Below are 23,531 nucleotides of genomic sequence, written 5' to 3'. Positions count from 1 at the left end.
TGTTGGGGGCACCTGGGTGGCTCAGTGGGTTAAGCCGCTGACTTCGGCTCAGGTCATGATCTCAGAGTCCTGGGATCGAGCCCCACATCGGGCTCTCTGCTCAGCAGGGAGCCTGCTTCCTCCTCTCTCTGCCTGCTTGTGATCTCTCTGTCAAATAAATAAATAAAATCTTTAAAAAAAAAAAAAAGCCTAGCTGTTGTCATTAATTAATCCATCCTCCTAATGTTTAATGAGCGCCCACTGTGGGAAAAATAGAAGCCAAGGACACAGAATCTAAATAAGACAAAGCTCTTGCTTTCCTGTGACGTTAACTTTCCTTCGAGGAGGACAAAGAAAGTGAGGTAACATTTGCTGAGGGTTTACTGTTCTAAGGACTTGACATGTAACAACCTAAGAAGCAAATCCTATTACTCTACTCACCACACAGTTCACGAAACTGAGGTACAGACAGGTTAAGGAACTGGGCCATTGTCACACAGCTAGTAACTGACACCACTCTAAGATTTGAAGGGCCTAGAATTAATGAGCTTAATGACCATGTGTCCTTTCTGGTCTTCAATGTAGTTGCCTTCCATCCAAAAACGTCAAGTTTTCTTTTTTTTTTTTTAAAGATTTTATTTATTTATTTGACAGACAGAGATCACAAGTGGGCAGAGAGGCAGGCAGAGAGAGGGGGAAACAGGCTCACTGCTCAGCAGAGAGCCTGATGTGGGGCTGGATACCAGGACCCTGAGATCATGACCTGTGCCAAAGGCAGAGGCTTAACCCACTGAGCCACCCAGGTGCCCCTCAGAAACGTCAAGTTTTCCATTAGCAAGCTTTCTGTACACATCTTTCCCTATTAGACCTTAGCTGCTGGGGTTTTTTTTTTCCCTTTTAATTAAAATAATATCTCCCTTCTCGGTAAGGGAGACTTGGTGTGCCGGTACATGATAAGAATGCTAATCTTACACAATCTGGAAAAAGGGGGGAAAAATACCCTTAGGCAAAACTCAATTTCCAGCTTTGCTGCACTTCTACCTGGAAATGAAATCTTTTTCACTAATTCAGATTTTTATCTTAAAAGCAACAAATGTTCACTAAGGAGTATATACCTGTTCTTTAAACTTTTTGTATGTCTCAAATATTTCATGATAAAAAAGTGAATTAAATGATCACCTTTACAAATGGCTCCAGTTTCAGCCTTCCTTAAAAGTTTGTCTTAAATATCTATTTATACGGAATTTCAGAAACAGCCTTGCCTCTGATTAGCACTACTGAATCTTCATAATGTGAATAGGTATTTATTTTGAGGACAGCAAAAATGGGTATTAAATCCATATTCGAGGGGCACCTGTGGCTCAGTGGGTTAAAGCCGCTGCCTTCAGCTCAGTTCATGATCCCAGGGTCCTGGGATGGAGCCCCGCATCGGGCTCTCTGCTCAGCGGGGAGTCTGCTTCTCCCTCTCTCTCTGCCTGCTGCTCTGCCTACTTGTGATCTCTGCCTGTCAAGTAAATAAATAAAATCTTTTTAAAAAATCCATATTCGAGTTTTGCCTTAACTTGTGTAAGAGTGGGATGACGAATATCAAAAGATCAATTGGATCTGCCAGATATGGGCACCATAGAAGTTTGCCCACCACAGTCCATCTCTACACCTCTATTCACACAACCCACTTCCTCTGGAAAAGGGCCTATGGTAAAAGAAGGCATATGGGAATGATTCACTTGGGGAAAGCTGTATCCAGAATATCAAAACAGTTTGCTTTCTGTCTCTACATCCTTGCCATAATTTTTCTACCCAAAAGAACCACCTGCTATTATGGCCGTGACACCTGAAAGGCTTTCTGTATATCGCAGGAGATTGCTCATGCGTGGGTGGTTTTTCAGGCTGCTCGGTGGTATTTTATAAAAAAAGGTTTTTCGGAAGAAATAGTCTCAGAGACTGGAACGCTGCCTTGTCTTATCGAAATCGCTCTGCAGCCTTGTTCACAAATACCTTAAAACATTGAGCTACAGATGGAATTCAGGAGAAGACACACTGAGCTAATTTCCTTTGCACGATGTTACCCAGAGAAATCAAGCTGTCAGTATCCTGAAGAACAGCCCTCAAAGAGAGATGGCCAAAGCCATGGGAAGCCGGAAAGATGGAAGAGCTTGCCCTTTAAGGATTTCTTCCCATCCTTCCAAATTCATCTTTTTAAATGAAAATTCATTACCAAAAAGAGGGCTCAGTGTGTCTGATTCAAGATGGTTCTACAGTAATGGTAAGGGGGGCAAGTATTAGGCTGAAAAACATCTTAAATTCTATTTGTGTTTTCTCTTTATTTTCATTTATTTTAGAGAGAGAGAGAGTACATGCGTATGCACCTGCAAGTCGGGGGAGAGGCAGAGGGAGAGACTCTTCAAGCAGGGCTTGATCTCACAACCGTGAGATCATGACCTGAGCCAAAATCAAGAGTCTCATGCTTAACCAACTGAGTCACCCACATACCCCCAAAAGTCTTTTGAGTTCTACATCTTTCTCTATATTCCAGGATATAGTCAAAAAGGGGAATGACAGAGTCAGGGTTCTAGACCTACAGAATAACGTTCTCTGGGCTAACTAGAGACAATCATCTCTAAATTGTGCCTTTCCTTTATCAGACTTTAGTTCGATCAGGTAACAAATATTTAATGAGCATCTCTTAGGTGCAGACATTGCATTAGGTGCTCTAACAGTGAACAAAACATTTTTTAAAATCCTTCCTTCTGTGCTTTTCAGCAGTGCACAGGCTAAAAAGCTAGAAAGTATTTTCTCCAGATCCCCTCGCCACCAAAAGTTCAGACAGGATTTACCATTTGCCAATCTGATGCGCTCACCTAAGCCTTGAATTCAGAACTTGCTTAAACAAGGGAACAGTGGTGACAGCACCTTAACTCTCCATTCTGCTAACATGGCATGACCATGGTATGGCTCTGCAGCTGGCAGATCTTCTGGTGATTTCCTGAGGTCCAGATCATAACAGGGGCGGTGTGTTTCTGGTGCCAGAAAGCGGTGGGTGGCTTCCTGACCGTTAGCTTCTAGATTATGGCAGAAGTAGTGACATGTCTGGCAGGCCAGTTCTGCGGTATCATTCTAGAAGATACTCTGGGAGGCCTAGTCTAGAGCCTGCCCCTATAGTGCTCCAAAGGGTTTGCAAGCCCTAACTTGGCTGACATTTCAGGTATCCATTGCTGTGTAATGAATACCCCCCTCCCCCCACCAAAAAAACTTAGCTTGGCTGGACCTAATATTCTGCGGATCTCCTCTGGGCTCACATATGTGGGTGCATTTGACTGTCAGCTATGCCAGGCTGGAAGGTCCTAGATGGCCTCCCTCACATGTCTGGGATCTTACATGGATGCCTAAGTCAGAGCCCTATCTCTCCATGAGGTCTCTCATCACTCGATTGTCTAGCTGAGCTGCTTTATATGAAGGCTGCCTTCCAAGAGGGTAAAAAGTCCTGGTAAGAGCCTCTTTATGGCTAGGTCTGGGGGCTTGGGGGTCATACAGCATCACAGCTGCATCATTCTGGTGGTTAACCAGAGGGCTGGTCCACGGTCAAGAGAAGGGAAGATCAGACTTCATTTCTCTTGGGGGGTTATGGCTGCAGAAAATGCACGTGGATGGAACGGACCACTGTAGCATCCATCTACTACAACTGCATTAAATCCCTTTCTGTTTCAAACCCTTGGAATGGCTTCTGTTATTGCCACTGAACTCTGACAGATCTAGAAAACCAGCAGAGAAACCAAGTAGCCCACGGGGCAGAGAAGGACCTGGCAGAGCTCACGGGACTCTGATGGACTGGAAGTGAGTAGAAGAGAAAGTGAGGAAGATACCAAGCACGGAGTCAAGAATGACTCTGAGGTTTTGGCATGCGTTGTGGTGCTATTTACTGAGATGAGGAAGAACAAGTTCAGAGAGAAAATTCAAGAGTTTGTTTTTGGATGCGCCTATTAGACATCAACCTGGCAGTGAGATATAGAATTCTGGAGCTTGGGGGAAGAGCTGTGGGCTGCAGATAAATCTGAGAGCCATTTGCATATGAAAACATTTAAAGGCATGAGAGTGATGTAATCAAGGGGATGAGTGTAGATAGAGAAGGGGTTGAGCCTTGGAGCACAGCACAGTGAGACGGGGAAGAGGAGTAGAATCCATTTAAGTCTATCTGGGAGTCCCTGGGGACCCTGGTTAACAGTGTGGATTCTAGGATCCTACTCCCTCCAATTCTGATTTGAGCACATAAGGAGGCCTGGCAGTCTGCATTGTTGGCAAAATCTTTAGGTCATTCTGAAATGGGTAATTCGGAAGTGCTCTTTGAAAAACACTGAAATAGATTACGATCATCTTAGGAAACCTCTTATGGGTCCTTAAGTTCAAGGATACTTCTTTTCTTTCTCCTCACTTCCTCTCATCAGTCATGCATAGACTTGTTAGTAGATGTTCACAGGGGAAGTTGGACCTTCTCTTTTTTCTAAACCCCTTCTGTAGGGGGTGGCGGGGAGGAGGGTGGGGAGTGAACTATAAACTCCTGCCAGGGAAAGCAGAGAGGGTAAGGCCTGAACATAGTGTCTTCCCTCCCAAAGGAGCAGACTGTCCTTTAAATACCCAGTCTGATGCCCAGTAGTAACACTTCACAAAGCAAAGAGCAGTTGATGAGAGCAGAGTCAGTATTTCTTTGTCTATAATTTTAAGTCGTCTAGACTCCTTCCATATCTCAGGGAGGGCCTAGCAGTCCTATTCTCCCCGGTGTTTCCTGGCAGGTTTAGAGAAGATTGGATGGAAAGCAAATGCTTAGCAGCCTGCTCTAGCTTTTCCTCTCCTGTCTATCAAAATTAAGGCTGATTAAGCCTCTCTACAGAAGAGAGTAACCATCCCTGTTTATAGCATCATTGGTATCAGACTGAATTCTTATAGATGGTGAACCTGTGTTTCTCAAATATAAAGATATGAATACATTTCCACTTGGACATCGTCTGGGACTGGGGCTCAAATGCTGTTGCTGGTAAAAATTGCATGGACAGTTCAGTGGTTGCAAGGGGTCCTGAAATGGAGAGAGCCACGTGCTGTGATAATGATTGCATTGATTAAATGCCAATTACTCCTGGACACTTTTCAAAGGCCTCTGCTGCAGAGTCGAAACTGGGCTTTCTGTCTGACATTAGATCAGATCTCCATAATCCTAGGTGATAGCTGTTTTGGGATCTCTAGCAATTACTTGTGTCATGTGCTTTAATCAACAGCATGCTTAGCATTGTAACAAGTCTCCACACCCACTGCGAAGCATTACTCAGCCTCCATCCATTCCCCCAGCCCCCACCCTGCTCACATGAACCTGAGCTTCTGACCCATAGATGATTAAGTCATTCTGGTGAATCATGCTCGTTGGGGTGGGGGGAGCCTTCCAGCCAGAGCCAGGCCTTCACCACCAAGGGCCTGCCTAAAAAGGGAGGATGGATCCCATCAGCCCAGCCAGAGGTCTAGTTACCTGTCTCACTGTTCCATAGGGTATCAGTCTTCTGGCTGGCATCCAACCAGCAATTAATTCATCTACTCAGCACAAGCTTCCATTAGCCAATTCTTAGGAAGGGTCAAAGCTTGTGTAGTATCCCCCAGGAAGTCCTTACCAACAAAGCTTTAGTCCAATCACCATCGTAGGCTGATCTTGCCACCATCTTTGAAATGGCCGGCAGGCTCTGACAGAGCATGACCAACTAAAGTTGAACTAAAAAGGTGACTCAGTCACCAACTTGCTGTGTGACCACAGGCATCTCATTTCGGAGGAAGAGGGTCAAGCAATATGTTCTCAGAGATCCCTTCCGGTTCTAGCATTCTATGGAGTAAGTTTGTTTTGTGCAGAGAGCTTCTTAATCATTTATCAGAGGTAATTCTACTAGTTTGCTTGGTCTGCCATAACAAGGTACCACAAACTGTGTAGCCTAAATAATAGAAATTTATTGTTTCATGGTTCTGGAGACTAGAAGTCCAAAAGCAAGATGTTGAGAGGGTTGATTCTTTCTGAGGGCCAGGAGGGAAGGATCTGTTCCAGACCTCTCTCCCTGGCTTGTAGAGGGCCATCTTTGTCTTCACATGGTGTTCTTCCTTTTATGCATGTCTGTCTCCAAATACCCCCTTTCATAAGGACACCAGTCATATTGGCATTGGGCCCACTCTGATGGCCTCATTTTTTTACTTGATTACCTCTGTAAAGACTTTATCTCCAAATGAGGTCACATTCAGGTACTGGAGGTTAGGATTCCAGCACACGAATATTTGAGGGGACACAATACGACCCATAACAGCAATTAAACATCAACTATATGTAAGAAATAAAGAACAAAGACTTGATTGATTTTAAGGCTGGTAACTGACAGGAACAGGGTAGGCTAGCAAACAAGTATAGATTGTTGAATTTATTTTGTATACACTAACGATTTAAGCCTACAGAGTTTACTTATCTTTGTCTCCATATATGGATTTTTGTAAAGAGTCAGCTCTGAATCCCTTTGTATCTGAAATCTTTAACTTTCCCAAGCTTTATAACATTCGTTCATCTGTTTTTATAATTGAATGTGAAACTTCTCAAAAAAAAAATCTTATTTAACCAATTATTGTTCAAAGGAACCCCATGGGGATTAACAAGTAGGTAGGCCATTATTTAATTAAGTAACCCTGTGGAGGTTTGATTGAGTTTGGCCATTGGGGGAAATAATTATGAGTAGAATATGTTGTTCTGTGCTGACGAGCCTTCTGGTCCTATAATGCTGTACAATTATATATATATATATATATATATATATATATATGAGAGAGAAAAGGAATGCCTTAGATTCTGCTGACTCACAGCGTGAATGGAAATAAATAAAAGAGCTCATTCAACATGAACAAGGACAGATGGGGGGTGGGTAGAACAGGGTCTTGTCCCTAAAGAAACTGACAGAAGTCCAGATTTATCAGCAAGAGTATATTCTTCGAATCAGTGGTCTCTTTCCAAATCCTCTCTAGCCTGGAAATCCACTAGGTGGAGCAAAGGACCAGGGATTAGCCGACCAGGAGCTTTCACAAGCAAATATGACCGGCACTGCAGCCATTTCTTCTCCTCTACAAAGGCTAGGGGAAAACAGGGTAGCGGAAACTGCTTAAGATCAAATGTTCCCTGTTCATTAAAATGGAAAGTAGCCCAAAGAATAAAGAAACTCGGATTTGCTGAGTTGGACATGATTACTTAACACACATGAGGCACACCCATCTTGGAGACTTTCCCCATGGCTTGGCTCTCTCTCTACACATTTCCTTTCTGCTTTCATTGGTGGCAGTGGAATTTGGGGCAGACCTCTCACCCAGGCTCCTGCAGTCAAAAGATCCTATGCTTAGATCATACATCTTTCTTTTCCTGCCTGCTATAACCCTGTTAAAATTCTATCAACCTGGTTTCTACTTAAACATTGTTTCTTTGATTCCAGGCCCATGGATTCTAACACTTCCTGCTTTGGATTCCAATCTTGTCTTCTTTTTTGCACTTACAGGCTGGTTAGCTGAGCAGAGGCTGAGAACTTGTCTAATTTTTATTTGAGGATGTTCAAGGTGTAAAGGGGAACTATCCTCATTTCCATTTAGATTTTTGTCCCTTCCGCAAAGTACACTCTGTGTGCCTTTGCATTCAGACTGTGAGTACTAACTGTCCCATGTCTCAGTCTAAATTTGTGCCAATGGGAGACATAGTTTTATTTATCTACTACTGTCCTCATTCCAGAATGACACAAGTTCAAACACCTAAAGATGGAAATGATGAGGGAGATGAATTCCCAATTCAAAAGTATTGTTTTTCATGACTATGACTCTGTGGCAGGATAATTTATTGACATATGAATTTCTTGAATTTCTTCCCCAATTTTTCCCTTCCCCTTTTGTCTAAGCAAGTTAGAGAGACCCTAAGTAATTTGTCACCATACAGATTTTTGCCGAATGATCTTGCTGTCTTTAGATAAAACCTGAGCTCATTGAAGACAGTGTTCTTCATGCCTTTGAAGGCTGTGGGGAAAGAAAAGGAACCAATTTCCTGAGAATATAAAGATGTTTGCAGCTTGGGCAGGAGAATGGGCAGGACTCCGTTCTGTGGCTGGAGAGTGTTGATCTGGGTTGGCGGATATCTTTGGGGTCATCACTGAGGGTTCACAACTGGCAGGGTCTCTGCCAGGTTTTGCTGCCCAGTAAGACCTCAAGACCTTGCATAACCCTTGGAGGGAAGAGCCCCTAGGAATGACTGAGATTATATTTTTTGCCAATAAAGGTGGATGGGAACTAAGAATCAGAGGTAAGTTGATTCAAAGAAAATAAAGAAGTGAGTATTTCTTACACATCTGAGCTTGTTATCTTACTTTTATACTGGCTGCACTATAATTAAGAGTTCATTATGGAGGTCTGAGATTATACAGGAGTCTAGTGGCTAAGAGACTGGTCTCTGGAACCAGAATGCTTGGGTTCACATCCTAGCTCATCCACTGACAAGGTGGGAATTCTTGGGCAAGTTACTCAGTCTCTCTCTACCGCAATTTTCCTCCTCTGTGAAATGCAGATAATAGCACCCACTTGGGGTGCCTGGATGGCTCAGTCAGCTAAGCATCTGACTCCTGGTTTTGTCTCAGGTCATTATCTCAGGGTCCTGAGGTGCAGACCTGCATTAGGCTCCGCACTGGTTGTGGAGCCTACTTGGGATTCTCCCTCTCCCCCTCCCCACTCACTCGTTCTTAAAAAAAAAAAAAAAAAAAAAAATTCACCTTACAAGGTTGTGGTTGAATCAAATAAAAAAATGTATGCTAAGTGTTAGAAAATCAGTACCTGACATCTAGCAAAATTTAATGAATGTAAGATATTATTCCTATGGATTTTCTGTGTCACTATTGTGGCTGTTGAAATTTTAACTATCTTTGAAGATAGACTACATACAAATGGTACGAAATCCAAATGTCTAAAAAAGGCATAAATGAAAGATAAAGATGTAAATGAAAAACTGTTTTCTAATTTCCCTCCCCAAATGCAACCTGCGCCAGTAGTTCCTGTGTATTAAACAAATGTGGTTCCCAACAAATGTATCTGTACCGTTCCCCCCTCAGCAATACATGGTGGAGGGTCATTGTTTAATAATATCCCATTGTGTGAATGCACTCTAGCTTACTCTCTCATTTAACCAAACTTCTTCATGAAGGGATTTTTTTTCTGTGTTTGTTTGTGGGCTTGATTGTTTGTTTTGCTCTCATAAATAATTCTGCAATAAATATCTTTATCCCTACATTTTTGAGCACATCTGGAACATCTGTGGAATAAATTTCTAAAAGTGGAATCACTGAATCCAAGGCTTTGGGCTCTATAAAATTTGGTAGTAGATATTGTCAAAGTGCCCTCCCTACACAATGATACACCCACAACCTTTGTGTGGAAATGCCCACAGAGGAGGTTGTTCATCCCCCCCCTTTTTTTTGCCAATCCACCAAACAACCGCTTATAATTTTTATTTGCACTTAAGAGATTAAGCATATTTTTATATTTTAAAAATCTCACTTCTAGTTCCTTTTTCAGAAACAGTCGATGATCAAATGGGTTGTTCAGGAGCAAAAATAATGCATATGCTTGTTTTACAAAGATCCTTTAGCCTTACCTCCAGAAAAATATTATTTCTGCCATCACAAGCTACCTTGTGAAGCAAACGGGCAGAAATAAACAGGCTTCCCCCACTATCTGCAACAGAGCTTTCTTACAAAACCTTTTGTAACCTGAAATGGGGTAAAGCAAAGATGTAATTACCATTAATTTATATGGAAAAAATTTTGAGCATTTTCAGACCCCCAAAATAACCAGCTTTAGGGTTTTCTGATACCTTGGCACACATCTTGCTAACAGAGGCACAAAATAAATGGAGATAAGGCAGGGATACTCACAGACCCAGCTCAGAACTCCAATGGCTGGACACTGACGTGCTGAACATAGTTCCAGGGGAAAGGAGCGAGCCAGGACCCCCTCAGTGCTGTTTCCGGGGTGCACGCTGACTCTGTGAGGGCTCCCAGTAAAATGTTATTTTCACTTTTCAGCATTTTTTATAAAACCAAAAATCCTCTTTGGATTTCTTTCAGTTAGCCAAAACAGGTACTAACATAGATCTTTCATAAAGGCAAAGTGGTATGAGAGGAACTTTCAAAAAGCATGGGATACCTGTATACTCGGAATTCTTGGTGGCTGTCCCTCAATTCCACTGCACCAGCGACAACAGGAGAAGACTTTGGTTTCCTTCAGTGTATTTGGTGGCAGAAGCTTCCCAGGGGTCACTGGATAGAAATGATAAGATGCTTCCTTGGAAAGGTTCCTACAGGCTGTCACCTGCCCCGAGAATCTGGATTATCCAAGAGCAAAAGAATCTAAGTAAATCTTTTACGTCTAAGACGCCCCACGGAATGTGTTCAGAAGGGAGAGCAGCAGAAAAATAAAATTTTATAACTATTTTTAAGTATTTTTTAAAGATTTTATTTATTTATTTGAGAGAGAGAGCAAGAGGAAGAGAGAACACAAGCAGGAGAGGAGCAGAGGGAGAGGGAGAAGCAGGCTTCCCGCTGAGCAAGGAGCCCAGTGTGGGGCTCGATCCCACTTTGACCTGAGCTGCAGATGCCCCATGTCTGAATAACTTTAAAATGATTCTGTTGTGCCATTACACTTCTTACAGTTTTTTTCGCGCAAGTAACAAGTGAGATGAGAATGGATCAATCAGATGTCAGTCATTTATTAAAACAAAAAACACGTCAGGGAAACCATGAGCTCTGTTCTCTCCGCTATTATCTGGGAAGGAAGACACTCCAGAAGAACGACACAGTCAGAGCTCACAACAAGCCAAGGAAGAGGGGAAAAATGGTCCAGAGGAGCTGTTCTGTCTGACACACACTATTTTCCAGAAAGGAAACATTGTTAACTACGAAGTCAAATCCAAATTTAGGGATTTAATTAATCTTCCACTAAAGAGTACAATTTGAATTTAAGGGCACCCTCTCTGTCAGAGTATTGGCGTACCCGGGTGTGTGATTTGCCTAAAGGGTGAATTGTTATTCCAACTGTGACATGGGCAGGACCAAACATTTCAAGGATCATTCAGTTCATCAATGTATGGATGCAGCAATCTGACGCAGGAGCCACCCAGTGCCTTCTCCAAGGCTACACTGTAGAAAGCCGGTGTCATTGCTAAAATGGGAAAGCAGGCCCCTCACCGTGGGTCAGTATATGGCTCTTTCTATCAGTAAAACCAGTCACACCCTCATGCAAGGTTTCTATATCAAATATATATTAATATACACATCTGTATGAGTCCGCTCAGGCTGCTATAACAAAATAACATAGATTGGATGGTTAAACAATGGATATTTATCTCTCACGGAGAATTTATTTTCTTCATGGAGGTTGGAAGTCCAGGATCAAGATGTCAGCAGATTTGGCTCCTGGTAAGACTCTCTTCCTATTTTATAGATGGCCACCTTCCTGCTGTGTCCTCATGCAATGGAAAGAGCACTCTGGTATCTCTTCCTTTTCTTATAAGGGCACTAATGCTACTAACCTCATGACCTCATCTAACCATAATTACTTCCCAGAGGCTTCTCATGTAAATGCCATTGCATCGTGGGTTAGAGCTTCAACATATGAATTGGGGAAGAAGACACAATTCAGTCCATAGCAATATATATGTAATTTTTGTTCGTGTTTGCCACTTCCCACCAGGAAGTAAGCTCCATGAGAACAAGGACTGAATCTGTTTTATTGGTCTTAGGGTTCCCAACATCTAATACAGTATCACGTATTAAACCTCCACTGTATTCAATAAACATTTTTTGAATGAATGAATTTAGTGAGTGCTTACTATATGCCAAGCACTTTACATTAATATGTAGAATCCTTACAAAAACCTTTGAAGGTAGGTAAGATTATTCCCTCAATTGACCTGGTTTCACAGAAGACAGAGCCAAGTTTTGAAATGACGCAGCCTGGGATCTAAGCCCAGTTTCTTATCCATTATGCCATGAACAGTGTAATTTACCCTGCCCACCCCCAATTAGTCGGAAGCCTGAGGAGTTAATAACTTACATGAATTTAAAGCACAATACTGGCTAACATGTTGACATCTTATCCTAATATTCCATCATTTCTAGAAATATTTTTGACAATAATGCCTTAAATTCTCTAACTTGAAACCTGTAGTGTTGGTGGGGGCAGCATTTCCATCCCACTGTTGTTGTCCAGGTTAGTCACGTCTAACTCACTCTGGTCTTGTGCTTCAGGTAGCCAGGGAGAGAGGACCCCTCCTCTTCAATATTATTATTGACCCAATTTTCCATTCTCGGAGTCTTGGATAGTGATTTGAGGTTTATTTTCACTTGAAATATATAAGTGATCAAAGTATACTTCCCCTTCCTCTTTTTTTTTAAAGCAGTTCTATTGAGATCATTTATATCCCATAAAGTTTACCCATTTAAAGTGTATAATTTGATAGTATATTTATGGTGATTTCTGCAATCATCACCATAACTTAATTTCAGAACACTTTCATCACCCCCAGAAGAAACCTTGTCCTCATTAGAAGTCATTCTGCAAGCACCACCTTCCTAGCCCTAGACCACCACTAATCTATTTTTTCTCTCTAGATTTGCCTATTGTGGACATTTTCTCTAAATGGCATAATGCACTGCGTGGTCTTCTACGACTGTCTTTCTCACTCAGCATAATGTCTTTGGGGTTCATCCATGTTGTAGCACATTCTCTTTACTTTATTTCTTTTTATTGCCTACAGAACTTCTTAAAACACACACACACACACACACACACACACACACACACACACACACACAAAACCAACACAAAAAAACACCTTCCTTCATGCACAAATTAGTTCTGAATTTGGGCTGACCTCTCCAGGGAGCCCAACCCTGACCACAGTCTGTTTCCTGGTGAACCAGCTTCAACATATGACAAGGGCACCATCAGGATTGGAATCCCATGGAATATCTAGTCCAGGAGAGATGGACCCTGGGGCTCCTCTCCTGGCCAGGGTCCACAGACATCCCAGAATTCCTTGGAGGGACAAGGTGTGTGGCTCTGTGGGTGGCCGGCAGGGAATGACTTTGGGATCTGAAGAGACTAAGGCTGATTGCGGTCGCTTCTCTCTGTTTTGCTTTTGTTCTTGTGCTGAGTGTAGATTCTTAGATGAAAGGTTTTCACTGAAAGCGACGGCTCCTCCTGAGAACCCGTAGAAGCTCCAGAAGTTTCTGCTACCAAAAAGCTTGCTTTTGCTACCATCTGCTGTCCTTAAGCCGGAAACAACTTGGGAAAAGATGAGGCCTCATTTTGAACATGGTTCAACAGGCAAGGAGGGTTCCAGTCCTCACAAGAGTCTCCCTGGAGCTATGCTTATAGGTTTAGGTGTCTTCTTGGTGACCCTGTTTTCATGTTTTCTACATCTGGTCTGGTCCCTTGAAAATGCATCGTAAGAGGGTTTCTCTAAAGTTTTGTCAATAAGAAAAGTTCATACAAACATTTCATTTATTTGTTTATTTATTTATTTTTAAAGATTTTACTTATTTATTTGAGAGAGAGAGGACGGGAGTGGGGAGGAGCAGAGGGAGAAAGAGAAGCAGACTCCCCGCTGAGCAGGGAGCCCAATGCAGGACTCCATTCCAGGACCCTGAGACCATGACCCGAGCTGAAGGCAGATGCTTCACCGAATGAACCACCCAGGAGCCCCCAGACTTCTTGCTTTTTAAATCTGACCGCAGTCCTGGCAGCAGTGACAGTGGCCAAGGATCCTCCCCAGATAATTTGTCAGCAGAGCATGAACATATGGGAGAGATTTCCTCTCGACTCCAGAAATAACGGAAGCAATGGAAAACATGGCACTCAGGCTCTGCTGTTAAACGGCCGGAACAAAGAGGTCAGCACGTTCTAGCACTGATGTTAATGTGACCTCATGGGTATCCATGCGTGGGAAGCCCAGGGACAATCGGCTGACATGTACATGGGGACACTGAAGCCCAGAGAGTTTAGGTGACTCTCCCAGGGTCACCCAGCAAAGAAGTGCTAAAGGAGCCCAATGCCCCATATTCTTTGTAACCTTTTGAATCTGGCTCCCCAATGGGATCCTGTTAAGCAAACACTGAAGAAGTGACTTCATGAATTTTATCTATGAAACAGGACCTAAAGGGAGCTGAGGTCAACTCCCCACAGCGGGATGTGCAAAATCTTGGGGGCCTCAGGGCAGGTACTCCGGTTTTCACAGGCTATTCTGTGAAAGAGGCCTGCTGCCCCCGAAGCTGGCCAGCCAGCTGGCAACCCTGTCTCCCCAGTCCATGGGGAAACACAGTGCACCACACCCGAACTTTCCTCTTGGTTTCCTTCAGGCCCAGGTGTTATAAGACCCCAAAATTGCCTGCCTCAGGCTCAATTCAGAAACCTCGTGCATTATTCATTCAATCTTCCAGCCAACAGACCATACCTGAGTTCCCATTGTGCATCCCCAGGCACTGTCCGAGGCTTGAGAAGGATAACAAGATAAAAACCCGCTGGTTCTGCCTCTAGAAGCTTCTAATTCAGTGAGGGAGGCAGGCTGCCAAATGGGTGTTTATAGCCCAGAGTGGTAAGTGCCATGAAGAGGGAAGCTTAGGACGATGGGACCCCAGAGGAAGGGCAGGAAATGAAAACTGAGATGTTCTCATGGACATTTTCCTTGAAGAGGCAACATAAACTATAACTTGAAGCCTAAGGATGAATTTGTCCCAGGGAGGAGTAGCCGTATGCTTCAGATGAGGTTCGAAAAGCTCACCATGAATCAATGGTCGCTGCATTGTGGTTGGGGCTGCAGAAGATGAAACCAGAAAGGTAGGAAGACGCCAGATCATGCAAGACTGGTACATGCTAATCAGACGATTCCTGACTGACCCGGTTAAGACTGCATTTCGGGGGGCAGGAGTTGAAACTTGGCTTAAGTGACACCCTCTTGGGCCTGTGGTTTGGGTTTCTTTTTAGTAATCTTCACACCCGGGTTGGGGCTCGAACTCACGACCCCGACATCTGGAGTCACATGTTCTACCCACTGAGCCGGCCAGGAGCCCCAGAGCCTGTGGCTTTTCTTTTTAACCAGTCCCCACCCATTACCAGTGCACAACAGGACAATCATTTAATAAAACAATAATCAGCATAATAGAGCAACCATACACTGCTCTTAAAGAGAGATGAGACATACACAGGTGACGCAATCTATAGCACAAGGCACATTGATGAAGGCAGAATGGTGGGTCTGGCTGGTAAGCAGGAATTGTAAGAGGTGAGCACAACACAGACGGGCATAGCTAGGAAGCCTTCAGAGAGCCTGGAGCACACTTGCGCTGGGCTCTGGATGGCAGGCTCAGGGCATGCTTCTCTAGGCACTGTCTACACGACCACAGGCTCTGGCTACTCTGGGCTGGGGGCCCTTCGAGGAGAAGTGGCCTATAAGGTGGGATTCTTGCTAAAATGTGTCTTGTGTGACCTCCAAGAGGGGTCTGTCTAATCCATAGTGAACGTCTCCGTTCTCACTCCCACCGGGCTGCTAAGGGATGAGGCCCCTGTTTTAACATTTAATCTGTTTCCTCATCTCTGTTTTATGGGTTGGTTGAAAGCAAAAGCTGCTGTCACTTTCTTTTAACTAAAAGGTCGCTGGTTACAACCAGAATACCATATGCATTAGCTAAAGATAAGGCCCCAACCGTTTTGTTTCTAAATGAACAAATATGATGAAAGATTACAGGCTGCTATTTATAAGTATTTTTCAGCAAATAACACGTCGTGGGTGTAAAGAGTCTTCATTCCCAGGAAATGAAAAGCCAAATGGGATAGGCTATCATAAGGTCCACCCGGGACTGCTTGCCCATGACCCTGCAGGACAGGCTCTAAGGTTCCATTTCCAGGCTGTGGCAGGTGCTCTAGTCCACTCTGGATTTCTTCTTCTGCAGAGGCCTCTGGTTTCTTGGTTTGGGTCATTTTATGTTGTTTTGGGGGAGGGGGGGTTGAAAGGCAGCCTCTCAACATGGCCCTGGCCATCCATTGGTTGATCAGTTCAAGCATGTGATAGGATTTAAACAGTGGAAGGGTGACTAGTTAGCTGGATCTCAGGAGCAGGTGGGTCTGGGATTAGCTATCACCACTCCAGTTGTGATGATGTCACAGGCCGGTTCAGTACGCTATAAGAGGTTAAAATTCAAGTGTCATCCAGAGAAGAGGAAAGCAGTGTTTCCTGACCAGTGGCTTCTGACACCTGCCAGGTTCATTATGATCTCCCAAAGGCTTTCCATACTTAAAGTGGGATTGGTATCAACTTCATTTTTTAAAAAATTCTGGAAAGGTTGATGAGTTTCTCAAATGTAGAATGGGAGAATAAAATTGCAAGCCTTGAATTTCAATGTGTATTTTAACATGCACGCCCCAGACCAAACACTATAAAGCAGGTCTTTGTTTAAAGATTTCTTTGTAGACTAATCATTCCCTTTACTGCAATTAATTTAAAGTAAATTAAGAAGCACGCATCATTTGTGGAATGAGGAAAAGCAGGACATTGTTACAGTAAAGCGTTGTAGTAAAATGAACATTAAATTGCAATCCTCAATCATGTGCTGATTTAAATATTCATATTTAAAATCATGTCGTTATTACATACTTTGAGTAGTAACATTTATCATTCCTTTTAGGCGTCTAGATGCTTTGGTAACTCTATACTTGGGAACTCTCCCATGTAGTGAGTCCGTTTTTTGAAAATAGAAGCCAATTGAGGTGACTGTGGGTGGCTCAGTGGGTTAAAGCCTCTGCCTTCGGCTTAGGTCATGATCTCAGGGTCCTGGGATTGAGCCCCACATTGGGCTGTCTGCTCAGCAGGAAGCCTGCTTCCCCATCTCTCTCTCTCTGCCTGCCTCTCTGCCTACTTGTGATCTCTATCTGTCAAATAAATAAATAAAGTCTTAAAAAAAAAAATAGAAGCCAAGTTTTCCCAGCTTCCCTTAAAGCAAGGTGTAGGCATGGGTCACAGCCTCCCCCCATCGGTGCTCCTGTGTGGGACTTCAGTGTGGAAGACAATGTCATGAAGATGGGGCTAAGAGGGGGACCCATGCAGGAGAGAGGGTAGGGGTGGCAGAGACATCAGGCCTCCAGACCAAGTAGATGAAGGGGTTTGGGAGCCTGTCACTGCCGGGATTCAGCCTGTCCAGTGGTGGGGACAACAGCAGCAAGATAAGTTCTGGCTGCCCATACTCCGAGCTTGGTTTCCTATCTCTCTCTTTCTCCTTGAGACTAAGCAAACGACCTTATAGTCTCTAAAATAATGGTCTTTAAGTATTTTAATTTGTGTACTTCCAAAATAAATTTAATGAAGCTGGTTTTCTAAAGTGCTCAGGTCATTACATGTTAGATGCATTTTAGGAACGTTTTATTCTACATAAGTAAACATTCTGCTGTTAAGAGTGCAGGCTAATCTACCTCGCGGAAATAAACAGCAAAAGGAAAAGAAGGTTTTAATCCACTGATAAGCGTGGTGCTTACAAAAGACACACTAATTCTTATTTTAAGTGCATTATTTACAGTTGAATTCACAATGTATCTCCATCAAGTTCATCTAGGTCCAATTCTTACATAATCCAGACGACTGGCCCAGCAGAGCAGTGGTTGATAAGGGATAGCGGGAGATTTTTCACCCAAGTGAAAGCGGAACGTGGGTCTATGATATCAGTAATCTTTTGGCCAAAATAAATTTAAAATTTTTTTCACAAGTCTCACTGAGTGTTTAAGGAGATATAGAGTGCCTCTACTTAATTTCCAGTCCTTTCCCAACTTGAAGATCTAATGCTGACACATGGAAAGTGAATGTGAGGCTTCTCGTCTTCTCCTCTTGGAAATAACACAAAGTATTCAACTAAGGTGTGGGTGAATGCTGGTGACATTTTGTCGCATACTGCTGTTCTCCAACGTAGCTGGAGAAATACATTCTGATTTCTTAATTCTAAGATGCATAGGAAGACAGACAAGAGTAAGGAAGAGAGGACAGGAGGGAGGGGGGTGGTGGATTGCCTTGCCATGAGTTTGTCACTTGAATGAAAAGGCTCCGGTAAATTCAATAGTTTGACCCGTTCAGCTTTGCTCTCTTAGATCTCCAGTAGGATTGCCTTCTTTGACAACAACCAAGTGGTGGAAAAGGCAAGATCATCAAAGAAAACTTGCTGTCCTTCCTGCCACTTCATTCTATAACATACCTGACTTTGGGACATCCCAAAATACCTCGTTTCTACACTATGTCCTTATCACCCCCATCACAAATATGGATAAGACAGAAAAAGACACACAGCCCTAGGGTAGGATGACAGTCTTGGATCAAGGAGGCTTCCCTAAGTACGATATGCTGAATTTTCTGCTACTACGCTGGAGTTTATTCCCCCCAGTGCAATGCTCCAAATTCAGTTCAGGAGGAGTGTTAGTCACTCACTCATTCATTCATCAATTCACTCATTCTGTTTCAAAAAAATGGAAAATAGTAATTATAAGTCAGGTAAGCCAGTGTGGCACCTTGACTTCAGATGCACTGGGAGGCAGATTAATCTTAAGAAGGAGAACTTTTAGAGGTGTCCGGATGGCTCAGTGGGTTGGGCCTCTGCCTTCGGCTCAGGTTATGATCTCAGGGTCCTGGGATCGAGTCCCGAATCGGGCTCTCCGCTGGGCAGGGAGCCTGCTTCCCCCTCTCTCTCTCTGCCTGCCTCTCTGCCTACTTGTGATCTCTGCCTGTCAAATAAATAAATAAAATCTTTAAAAAAAAAGATTTAAAAAATAAAAAAATAATAAAAAAAATAAAAAAATTTAAAAGTCCAAGATGTGGAACTTATCCTCCAAAGTTGGAAACTAGTGATTCATGTATGGGATCTTAATCTGCAAAACTTGAGCACAGCCCTACCAACATGGAAACTGGCACCCCAGGGGTAGAGTCTGAACTTCCAAGTCCGGAACGTGTCTTGACATATGTGGGTATCGTCACTTTAGGTATGACACATGGGAATTCAAGAATAGAAGTTTGCTTCTCAAGAAAATTAAACCTTGCCCTATTAGCAGGAAAGTTGGTATTCTATATGCAAAATCTTAATCTACAAACTGGGAATCTGGCACTCTTTGTGTGGAAATCAATGTCTCATCATGAAAAATGACCTAAAAAGTGTGGCGCCTGGCACTCCACACACGGAAGTTGGTGTATGAGTTATGGAGGGAGGTTCCAAGGGCCTGGAACCTGAGTTCTGTCTAGGAAATCTGAACTTCCAGGCTTGGTTTAGCTTTCTTACGTGTGAATTCTGCCTTTTCATGCATATGATCTGGTCCTCCACATAAAACCTGGCCTTGTAGACATAAAGTTTGGCCCTCCAACTATGAAATCTGACTTTCTAGGCATGAAAAGTTTCTCCAGATGTGAATTCTTGTCTTACAGGAATAGAATCTGGCTCTCTCATTGTGGGATCTGGGCCTGTATGCATAGAGGCCCGCTAGATATGGAATTAGACTTTCTAGGCTTGACATGAGTGTGGACCATCTCTCTCCAAGCTAGAAATTGACCTGGGAGTGAAACAAGAACCTCATAAAATGTTATCTAGTCCACAAAAGAGAAAATCCAGACTTAAAGTTAAGCGACTTCCCAAGTTTTAGCAATTGGTTTTCATTGGATCCGCACCTCGAACCCAAGTCTTCAGATTTCCAGGCAGGGCTCACTGCACCAGACCATCGTTCTGCTTACAGTGCTCTCTCTGTGGTGGTGTGGAAAGGAAAAGAGAACTAGACAAGGGTCAGAACACCCAGTGTCAGCTGACGGCTCTGCCCATCTGCCTCTGTGTCCTTGGCGATTGCTCAACCACCGAATGTTCCCACCCTCCATTTCATGCAAAGATGGTCGCTGAGACTGGGTCCAGCCCTGGCATTCTCTTCCTTGCCTCTATTTTGTGCTTCCGTCTAATAAGAGCCTCTTTCCCCTTGTCTTCAAGCTTTGTGAGGCCCAATTAACCTGGGGCAAACTGGGCCATCTGATCGAGGAGCACTGAAGACTGGCTTTGATCATGCCCTGACCCCTTCTACCTCCTGTGGCTTCCTCCCTTATTTCAGCTGTTACCCAAGGAAGATATTTTTTTTTTTACTTGATGTTTCCCATTCAACCTAGAAAATCAAATATCATTTTAACAGGCCTCGACTTTGGAAGTTAGCCTTGCAGCTGCCTGGGGTGCCTCAAGATCTCTTCCTAGTCAAAGGCCTGCCTTGTTCTCCATTTTACAGCTTTGTCTCGCCTCTTCTGTTTCAGTACCAGGGCTTGGTGCCAGGGGACTCAGACCCGGCTGCTGCCTGGGTCTGAGCAGAGGAGAGTAGCAGGCCGTGTTGACTAACCCAGGGCTGGAGGAAGTCTTTAGAGCATCTCCTGTCCTTTTCCCCAAGGGCAGCCAATTTGAACTCTTTGTCCTTCATATATCTGAAAAATAAATGTCTGATGCTTTGTGTGGATTTTTAAATTTTAGACGTCTTATTTTTAAAAAATTAATCCCGGTGTGTTAACATACAGTGTTGTATTCATTTCAGGTGCAAAATACAGTGATTCAGCAATTCCACATATTCCCCAGTTTTCATCAGGATAAGTGTGTTCTTAGTCCCCATCACCTGGTTCACATCTCCCCCCACCCACCTCCCCTCTGACAAACATCTGTTTGTTCTCTATAGTTAACAGCCTGGTTTTGGGGGGAGGATTTTTTGGTTTTTGGTTTTGGTTTGTCTCTTTTTTTCTTCTCCCCCTTTGTTCATTTGTTTTGTTTCTTTTTTTTTCTCTCAAAGATTTTATTTATTTATTCGACACAGAGAGAGAGATCACAAGGCAGGCAGAGAGACAGGCAGAGAGAGAGGGGGAAGCAGGCTCCCCGCTGTGCAGAGAGCCTGATGTGGGGCTCGATCCCAGGACCCTGAGATCATGACCTGAGCCGAAGGCAGAGGCTTAACCCACTGAGCCATCCAGGCGACCTGTTTTGTTTCCTAAATTCCACATAGGAGTATCTTTCTCAGACTGGCTTATTTTGCTTAGCATTAACTCTCCAGCTCCATCCATGTTGTTGCAAACCCCAGGATTTCATTCTTTTTTATGGCGGAATAGTACTTTATTGTGTATATCTGTCCCATCTTCTTTATCCATTCACCTATCAATGGACCCTTGGGCTGCTTCCACAGTTTGGCTATTGTCATTAATGCTGCAGTAAACATAGGACGAATTAGTGTTTTCTTTGAGTAAATACCCAATAGTGAGATTACTGGATCTATGATAATTCTATTTTTAATTTTTTGAGGAACTTCCATACTTAGACATTATATATTTCCGACGGTGGTAGATGAGTCTTTCCCACACTTACACATTCCCAGCTTCTCTCTGGCATCTGCCATAGTGTTAGGTTTTTATGACCCTGAAAGATTGCTGACCCCAGGATGTGGAATGTGCTCTGATTACATTTTCTCTAGTTTTTCTCCCTCCTGAGTTTCTGCATTTTTTTTCTTTATCCTCATTCTATATCCTTTATCCTCACCTCTCTTTTTTTTTTCTTCCCCAAATCGTCATCATCTCACTTATTCTTCTTTTTTCCCCAAAGATATTTATTTTAGAGAGTGAGACGGCACATGGGGGCGGGGGGCGGAGGGAGAGAATCTTCAAGCAGACCTCCCGCTGAGCACAGAACCCGGGGGGGGGGGGGGGCCCAGAGATCATGACCTGAGCCGAAAGCAAGAATCTGATGCTTAATCCACCCAGGCGCCCCCATCATCTCACCTACTGGACCTGATGCCTTTCTTCCCAGAGGTGGAGGCCGAGTCTCCTGTTGAGGCAACGCAAGTAGGTAGTGTGTCTCTTTCCCTTGCAGGGGGCAGGGCTCCTCTTGTTCCCAGCACCTAGCCCAGCACCGCCAGTAAATGTTTACTGAGTACCTCACTGGAACCCATCTTTACACGTTTCACCCCAATCCTGCCTCCTTCCGGCCCCAAAGTGTCCCCTGTTGCACCCTCTAGCACAAAGTCCTTCCTTACAGACCCATCATCGAGAGGGAAGCAGTGTGCCGGGGACGAGCAGCCCGGACCCCTGATCTCAGCTCTTGCTCCGCAAGCCTAAGCAGGCCTGCCCTCCACGGAGCCAGCCCTTGACTTCTCTCCTTCCCTTGCATGTGGGACACTATCCCGGTTTAGTCCACAAAGACAAGGTTAAGGTTTTGGCCATGGAAGGCCGCATGAGGCCTATTCATTTACTCATTAGAAGCATTACTTTCAGCTCACATACATTCTGCAATGATTTTCAAGTGACAGAGAGTAAATGGGTGCATGGAGAGACGGCCACCTTCTCTTGCCCTGAGGGCATCGGCACCTGATGGCTTAGGACAGGCTTTTCTACAGATTGTCCATGTCGCTGCCCTCCCACCTCAGTTCTCTGGATACCTGCCAGAACCATTTCACGCAACCCTCCATCTGGGCAATAGATGACAAATCCCCACACAAGGCCAAGGGCGACGGCAGATGGCCGTGCACCTGCCCCCGAGTCCCCAGGCCATGGGGCCTGGCTTTGGACTTCCCTGCTTGGCCAGCGGCCCCAGACTGCCCAGCTCATCTAGCAGGGAACTGCAAAGCTGCCCCCTCATTAGAACGGCTTCTAGCCCCAGTCCACACCGAGAAGAGGCAGAGGTGTGAAACCGATGTACGTAACCCAATATCTGGGGAATTAGCCCACGCGGGGCACAAAGGAGATGCGAGCCCAGCCACCTTGACTCCGTGTGATGGGCGGTCACATCCCCCCTCTGCACAGAGCTGCAGCCCCTCTGGAGCCTCAGCTGCCTGCGGGGGACACGTTCTTGTGATTTCTCAGTGCCCGAACCCTTCACTCTCATGTGTCCTTGGTGAAGGACCTGAGCCAGATGCTTTCTACTTCCATTTCCACACAACAGTCATCAAAATATTTTAAAAATATATAAAAACGCAAACAGTAATGTCCCCCCTACCCCAGTGGCTTGCCACTGTACTTGGATTATGACCCTTACTTGGATTATGACCCTAGCTCATCCCTGTGGCCTGGGAGGTCCTGCTCAGGGTGGCTGGCCGGGCTGGCCTGGCGCTGTCTCTCCAGAAACGCTCCCGTCTGACGGGAGCAGGGATATGTGTCTCTTCTCTTCCATCGGGTCTTCTCTTGGCATCGACGGTAGGAAAGAGGGGTGCTCTATAGTAGCGTGACCACCAGCCCAGTCTGTGGGATACTATCCTGGTTTTACTCCCACGTCCCAGGAAATCCCTCAGTTCCAACAGTAGGGCAGGTGTCCCCTCCCCTTCGACTCAAACACCAGATCCCTCAGACAAGTTGGATACGTTGTGATGAGTGCATTAGCGGGCTTTGAAATGTTCGTTTGATCCAGCACCCATGTGATGGCTGCCTAGGTCCTGGGGCATAGACGTGAGGC

The sequence above is a fragment of the Lutra lutra genome, chromosome 15, assembly GCF_902655055.1.
Source record: "Lutra lutra chromosome 15, mLutLut1.2, whole genome shotgun sequence".
NCBI lineage: Eukaryota > Metazoa > Chordata > Mammalia > Carnivora > Mustelidae > Lutra > Lutra lutra.
This window is presented reverse-complemented; position numbering follows the sequence as displayed.